The sequence below is a fragment of the Arachis duranensis genome, chromosome 7 (assembly GCF_000817695.3).
Source record: "Arachis duranensis cultivar V14167 chromosome 7, aradu.V14167.gnm2.J7QH, whole genome shotgun sequence".
NCBI classification, from domain to species: Eukaryota; Viridiplantae; Streptophyta; class Magnoliopsida; order Fabales; family Fabaceae; genus Arachis; species Arachis duranensis.
The window spans coordinates 33,440,634-33,447,392 of record NC_029778.3 but is presented as its reverse complement, the minus strand read 5'-3'; positions in this window follow the sequence as shown (position 1 = coordinate 33,447,392).

The window sequence follows — 6,759 nt, the reverse complement described above, 5'->3', positions numbered from 1 at the left end:
CTTTACTTATTCACTTGAATATGGTTTACTTGAAACAGATGGCCAGCTTAGAGCTCTCTGCGGCTTTAAGAGTAAGAGGGAAATGGCTCGTACTCAGAGCTGGTGCACAAGGTTCAATAAAGTTCTAGGCTTCACCTCGAAATACACGGATTGGTATCATACTCAATTGCATGGATCACGGAGAACGTTTGGTTACCATGGTGAGATTCTATTCTTTAAACCGCCCGGATGGAAACAGGTAGATCAAGACGGAGGCGGATTTAAAAGCAAGGCTTGGAATCCTGGAGTTTATTCTGACATTTATCACCCCGGGAACCTAAAAATCTGTTTGAAGCTGTTCAGAAGCATCATATGCCTAGTTTGGGACCCCAGAGGCTATTGGCATTCCAAGCACTGGTGGAGATTTTTGGACGAATTTAAACATAAGCCACCCTAACCGGAAGCTCCTCCAATGTCCAACTTAAGGACTCTAACTAAAAGTGCTAGGTGGGAGACAACCCACCATGGTATGGTCGTTTCTTTTTTTTAGTTTATTTCATCATTATTTGTTTTTATTTTTATTTCCTTTCCATTTTACTTTAGTAAACCTGGAATCATACATAGCAATCATATTAATCACTGCATTCTGCATTGTTCATGCATTAAAAAAAAAATTTCCGCTACGCGACGCGATCGCATCAGCGACGCGTCCGCGTCGCTTGGAGAGAAAGGAAAAATAAAAATGAATAGAGAGTCACGCTAGAGCGTGGCTGGAGGCGTGCTAATGGCACATATCGACCCACGCGACCGTGTCGCTGACGCATACGCGTCGAATGGGAAGTATGGCCTCCCACGCAACCGCGTGCCCCACGCGGCCGCGTGCCCTGCATTTTCGACGTAAAAGGGTGCATAATGCCATATTGTGCGAGAGTGGTGCTGGATTGGTGCTGGAAGCACAATCTTTGTCACGCGACCGCGTTGCCGACGCGGCCGCGTCAATTATTTTCTGACGCACACTTACGCGATCGCGTGACCCACGCGATCGCGTCACCCAATTTTGGCAATTAAAATGAATCGAACAGAGAGTTGTGCTGGAGCGAGGCTGCACTCGCGCCAGCAGCGCAACACGGGTCACGCGACCGCGTGACTGACGCGATCGCGTGCCCATACTTAATGCGCATCCACGCGAACGCATGCCCTACGCGGCCGCGTCGCATGCGCCGCACAGCTCACCCTAAAATTGCCACATATCTTATCTTTCTCTCCTCCAAATCCTAATTTTTCTTCTCCTTTCTTATTTACTTCCTCTTCCCTTCTTTTCCTTCTCATTCTTCTTATTTTTCTTTTTATTTTATTTTAATTTATTTGCATATCTCATTCATTGCATTTTAAATTTGTGCATATTTTTATTTTCTTTTCTGAATTTTTATTTTTCCATTGGTGTTAAAAATTTTTCTTATTCAACTGTTACTTCTTTTGGTGTTAAATATCCCTTCTTATTCAACTGTTACATCTTTTCTTGAATTTATTTTGGTAACTTGTTTTACACTGTTGGGCAATACTATTTAAGTCAATCTTTTATGTTATTTGTATTAATTTTGCATTGACATGAATTTATATTGTCTTACACTCTCCTCTCCTATGTTACAAATTTTATACCACTGGTATGCCATGGCTTCTATCATTTCTCACGTACATGTTGAAGCTTCCATGTAAATGAGACCATTATCATTTGGCATTACTCAACCCATATTTCATTTATTTTCTATCTTTATTACTTGGTTACTTTTTCTTCCCTTTTTCTTTCAGGATGGCCACCCGAAAGGGAATCGGAAGACGTTTACATGGGGAGACAGACAAGTCCATTTGCAAAATCTTGAAAAAAGGCATCAGTTGGAACAACTCGTCCACCTGCACATCTCAGCATGCACCGAGGACGGTGCAATCTTTAAGTATGGGGAGGTCGATACCGATCTCCATGGGTTAGTTACTTCTTGACTCAACACCAATATTTTATTTTATTTGTTTGTTCATTATTGTATTTGCATGTTTAATTACATATTTGTTTGATTTTATGCATTTAGCTACTACTTGGTTAAAATAATAAATTTCTTTTAAGACCCTATTTTTGAAAAAATTTCACTAATTTAAATTGAAAATTTTTGTTAAAAATTTGTTTGAAGTTGTAATTGGAACATAGTTTTTGAGCCTAAGAACACACAACCTGTGAGATTTGAGCTTATTTACATGGTTACATTATTTAACCATAAACATTTTATTCTTGTGTGTTTACTTCTCTATGATTGCAATCTTAGCTTTGTTTTATTCTATATATCCAATATTTAGTGTATTTAAATGCTTGCATATGATTGAGGCCATTGTTAATTCTAGCTCACTTATCCCAAAATTAGCCTACCTTTTACATCACCCATGTTAGCCCCCTTGAGCTTTTAACCCCATCACCCTTGTTAGCCCCTTTGAGCTTTTAATCCCCTCTTGTTCTATAAACCACAATACTAGCCTTAAGCAGAAAAACAAAATAAAAATCCCAAGTTGAATCCTTGGTTAGCTTAAGATAGAAAATCATGAATAGAATTAAATGTGGGAAACCTTGTGGGAACATGAGTGATAGAAACAAAGGGTTAGGAAGATTAAAAAGAAATAAAAATAAATTTGGAAAGCATGCTCATAAGAAAATCAAAGTGATTCAATTACCATGTGCATAAAAAAAAACAATTTTCAGCATTTGAATAAAAGGGGATACAAAAAGAAATTCCCCAATGAAAACAATGCACATGGGATAAAAATAAAAAGTGAAACATGAGCATGTAATACAAAAGTGAGAAAAATTATGGGTAGCTAGGTATGATTTTAAAGTTATATAGAGTGTATGTATGCTAGGTGAGATCTTAGACTAATCAAAGATTCACTTTATAAAGCTCACTTAGCCATATATATACCCTTACCCTTACCTTAGCCCCATTACAACCTTGAAAAGACCTCATGATGTTTGCATTGATGCATTAAATATTGTTGATTGGTTAGATGAAGAACAAAGTGTTAGAAAGCATGACTAGGGAAGAGTAGAGTGATTGACCCTAGACACTTGAGAGATTAGAAGTGCATATACATTTCCTGTGAGGGTTCAATGCTTGATTCTATGTTCCCTGCTTTCATGAGCTATCTTCTTACAAGTTTACTTATCTTTTATTGTGTAATTTGAATTAGTGCAATTTGGTTTATATTTATTCTTGGAGAATTTATTTACTTTTAAACCAAGTAGGTAGAAACATTTTGCATGTAGCTGCATTCATATACATAGGTTGCATTTCATAACATTTCACCTTTCCTCTTCATCTTTATAGCTTCTTTTGAGCTTAGCATGAGGACATGCTAATGTTTAAGTGTGGGGAGGTTGATAAACCACTATTTTATGGTTTATCTTGTGCTCAATTGAGTGGTTTTTATCTACTCTTTACCCACTTATTCATATTATTTGCATGGTTTTATATTTCCTTCCTGATTATGTGCTTTGATTGAAAACATGCTTCTTTGGACTTATATTTGCTTATTATTAATCCTCTCTTATCACCATTAGATGCCTTGATATGTGTGTTAAGTGTTTTCAGATATTATAAGGTAGGAATGGCTCAAAGGATGGAAAGGAAGCATGCAAAAGTGAAAGGAATGCAAGAAGTTGGAGAAACTGCTAAGCTGTCCAGCCTGACCTCTTCGCACTCAAACGGCTATAACTTTAGCTACAGAGATCCAAACGACGCGGTTCTAGTTGCGTTGGAAAGCTAACATCCGGGGCTTCGATTTGAGATATAATTTGCCATAGTTGCTCCAACGCGTGGATCACGCGGACGCAAGACCTAGCCAACACCCAATCCACGCGGTCGCGTGGACGACGCGGCCGCGTCACTTTTCCGCGACCTGTACGGACCAGAAAGTGCTGGAAGTGATTTCTGGGCTGTTTCTGACCCAGTTTTCGGCCCCGAGAACACAGATTAGAGGCTATAAAGTGGGGGAATGCATCCATTCATAAGGAAGCCTCTCATAATTTACTTTTCATGTTTTAGATGTAGTTTTGGAGAGAGAGGTTCTATCCTCTCTCTCTCTCTCTCTTAGGGTTTAGGTAGTGTTTATAGAAACTCTCTCTCTCTTAGGATTTAGGTAGTGTTTTTAGAAATTAGGATTTAGGACTTCTCTTAGCTTTCTAGAGTGACTCTCGATCCCAGGTTTAATATTCCTTTTTTACTATTTAATTTCTCTTTTATATTTTGATTACTCTGAAGCCTTTATTATGTTTGATTGATGTTGCCCAATTGGCTGTTGATGACATTTTTATTTAATGATAATTGAGGTATTTTTAGTTTATAATTATTCTCTTTGAATTAAATTGCCATTGCTTCTCATCCAAGGATATTTTTATTATTCCAGCAATTTTACTTTTTTTTCCCTTTTGGTTCTGATTAAGAATTTAGTAACTCAACAGTTATTAAACTCAACGTAATTAATAATCGTTATCTTGCTAATTGAGCTGAACCTAAATAATCCCAATCTTTTCTTAGGAAATAATTAGGATTCAAAGGTCAGTTTAATTAGTCCCTTGACTTTCCTTTACCCTGGCAAAGGTTGACCAAGTAGAGTTTAGATTCAACTTTTATTATAGTTGAGAGAGATAACTAAGTTAGACCTCTAAATTCCCTTATCTTGCCAAAAGTTGTTTTACAGTTATTATTTATTTTTAATTGCCATTTAATTCACTCATCATTTAAATTACTTGCTTCTCATCTTCTAAACCCCGATTACAACCTTTATAACCAATAATAAGAACATACTTCCTCGCAGTTCCTTGAGAAGACGACCCGAGGTTTGAATACTCGGTTAACAACTTCTAAAGGAGTTTGTTACTTGTGACACCCAAAACATTTGTACGAAGGGATTTTTGTCGGTTTAGAGACTATATCTACAACGCGACTGTTTTTATGACATTCTTTACTGGTAAAAATCCTAACATCAATCACCGTTGTCAATGGCTACTTCCCATCCTCTCAGTGAAAATGGTCCAAATGCTCTTGTCATAGCACGGCTAATCATCTATCGGTTCTCGATCATGTCGGAATAGAATCCATTGATTCGTTTGCGTCTGTCACTACGCCCAATAATTGCGAGTTTGAAGCTCGTCACAGTCATTCAATCCCTGATTCCTACTCGAAATACCACAGACAAGGTTTAGACTTGCAGGATTCTCAAGAATGGCCGGCAATAATTCTAGCTTATACCACGAAGATTCTGGTTAAGGAACCCAAGAGATACACGCTCGATCTAAGGTAGAACGGAAGTGGTTGTCAGTCACGCGTTCATAAGGACAGATGATGATGAGTGTCACGGATCATCACATCCATCAGGTTGAAGTGCAGAAAATATCTTAGAATAAGAATAAACATGAATTGAATAGAAAACAGTAGTAATGGCATTGAATCTCGAGGTACAGCAGAGCTCCACACCCTTAATCTATGGTGTGTAGAAACTCAACCGTTGAAAATACATAAGTGATGGTCAAGGCATGGCCGAATGGCCAGCCCCCCTAAAGGTCTAAAATCGCATACACTGACTAAAGATCAATCAAAAGACCAGACGCCTAGTAGAATAGTTAAAAGTTTTATTTATACTAAACTAGCTACTAGGGTTTACAAAAATAAGTCTAAGTGCAGAAATCCACTTCCGGGGCCCACTTTGATGTTTGTGACTTACTTTTCTCCTTCTCAGCACCACCATCGTTCTTGTAACCACTCTATCACGAGATCCACCAGTTGACAGTGGAGGCGATGACAGTGACAACTCCTTCCACTCCGCATGATCTTGAGCACTGGTGAATGAAATTGTGATCACACTTTCACAACTCCGGTACAACTAACCAGCAAGTGCACTGGGTCGTCCAAGTAATAAAACCTTATGCGAGTAAGGGTCGATCCCACGGAGATTGTCTTCTTGAAGCAAGCTATGGTCATCCTGTAAATCTTAGTCAGGCGGATTCAATTGGTTATGAGTTTTGATAATTGAAAGATAAATAAAATGTAAATTAAAATAAAGATACTTATGTAATTCATTGGTAGGAATTTCAGATAAGCGTTTGGAGATGCTTTGTTGCTTCTGAACCTCTGCTTTCCTATTGTCTTCATCCAATCATGCGTGCTCCCTTTCATGGCAAGCTGTATGTTGGTGGATCACTGTTGTCAATGGCTATCATCCATCCTCTCAGTGAAAATGGTCCAGCTACGGTTTCTGTACGACTAATCAACTGTCGAATTTCTCGTCTCAAATGAAAAATACCAGGCATAGCTACCGCACAGCTAATCATCTGTCGGTTCTCACTTGTGTCGGAATAGGATCTCTCTATCCTTTTGCACACTGTCACTGCACCCAACATTCGTGAGTTTGAAGCTTGTCACAGTCATCCCGTCCCAGATCCTACTCAGAATACCACAGACAAGGTTTAGACTTTTCGGATCTCGGGAACGCTGCCAATTGGTTCTAGCCATTACCACGAAGGTTCTAACCTCATAGACTCACTCCGTGGATCAGAGACCCAAGAGACTATACTCCATCTGTCGTCCAATGACTACGTTGAATATCACATAAACCGCTTGTGGTTTTCAGGAATGCGGATCTTGGCTAAGCAAGTAACGAAGAAGTAAGTGTGAATTGAAAGAGAAACAATAGTACTTGCATTAATTCATGAAGAACAGCAGAGCTCCGCACCTTAATCTATGA